Raw genomic sequence first — 1,071 nt, forward strand, 5'->3', positions numbered from 1 at the left:
TTGAATTCAAAACTTTCTCGTTAGTCTAAAAACAGATTATACTGAAGGCAGTCTGCCAAAACGACCGCTTGTGGAATATACGACTCTTAGATGTAGCTAATAGTTTGGATAAGCACCGCCTCCACAGAAGAAGATCAACGCCTGCTTCTACATCACTGCCTGTTTAGCCCCGCCCACTGATTCGAGAATGTAGTGTAAATAACGAGAGAGTCGAATGCAGGTCTACAGACAATCCAAACAATCAAGATGGCTATGACGACAACAAGATGCTGTGCAGTGCCAAGTTTAGGAAAATATACCTTTGCATTGCCTTCCTTCTGATCCCAACATGAAAGAGTGGATGAACTTTATTTTGAATGAAGTTCCAGATCGCTTCAGTAAGAACTCGGACCTTTGTTCAGTTAATTTCACCACGGATTCGTTTACAAACAAGGCACATTTCCACGCAGGATTTTCAGAAAGATTGAAACTAAAAGATGATGCTGTGCCAAGTATATTGGATCCGACAGTAATGTCGCACCACACAAGTGAGTAACTGTTTTTATTACGTGGTCACTATTGCTTTGTCTGTTATTACAGATCGTTTCATATAGACTGAGTATTTATTTATTAATGTATTCTTCTAATAACTATTGTTACAGTTATTACAGTTATAACTGGGCACAGTCATTTTTGCTACAATTTCACGTCATTAAAATAAATAAAACGAAATTGACACAACATGCTGTTGTTGTTATTGTTGTTGTTTTTATTATGTAAAACCCTAATAGAGGCTACAATATATTATAAGACCAGGCAGATAAAAAAAAACAATATTAATAAATAATATATACAAATAATAGTAATAATACTATTATTAATTATATAAATATATTAATATTAATAAAATAAACTATCATTAAAAAGGTTATTTATAACACCATTAAGGTCCTATAAAGCATTTGCAGAGCATGGTTCTTTATGGAATCCTATAAAAAGGGTTCTATGTAGCACCAAAAAGTGTTCTGGTATTGTTACTTTTAATCTGCCTTCCATGTCACTGAGAACACTTCAGATTATCACATACTGTGC

Source organism: Sinocyclocheilus anshuiensis, unplaced genomic scaffold, assembly GCF_001515605.1.
Source record: "Sinocyclocheilus anshuiensis isolate Anshui unplaced genomic scaffold, SAMN03320099.WGS_v1.1 scaffold3256, whole genome shotgun sequence".
In the NCBI taxonomy this organism is placed as follows: Eukaryota; Metazoa; Chordata; class Actinopteri; order Cypriniformes; family Cyprinidae; genus Sinocyclocheilus; species Sinocyclocheilus anshuiensis.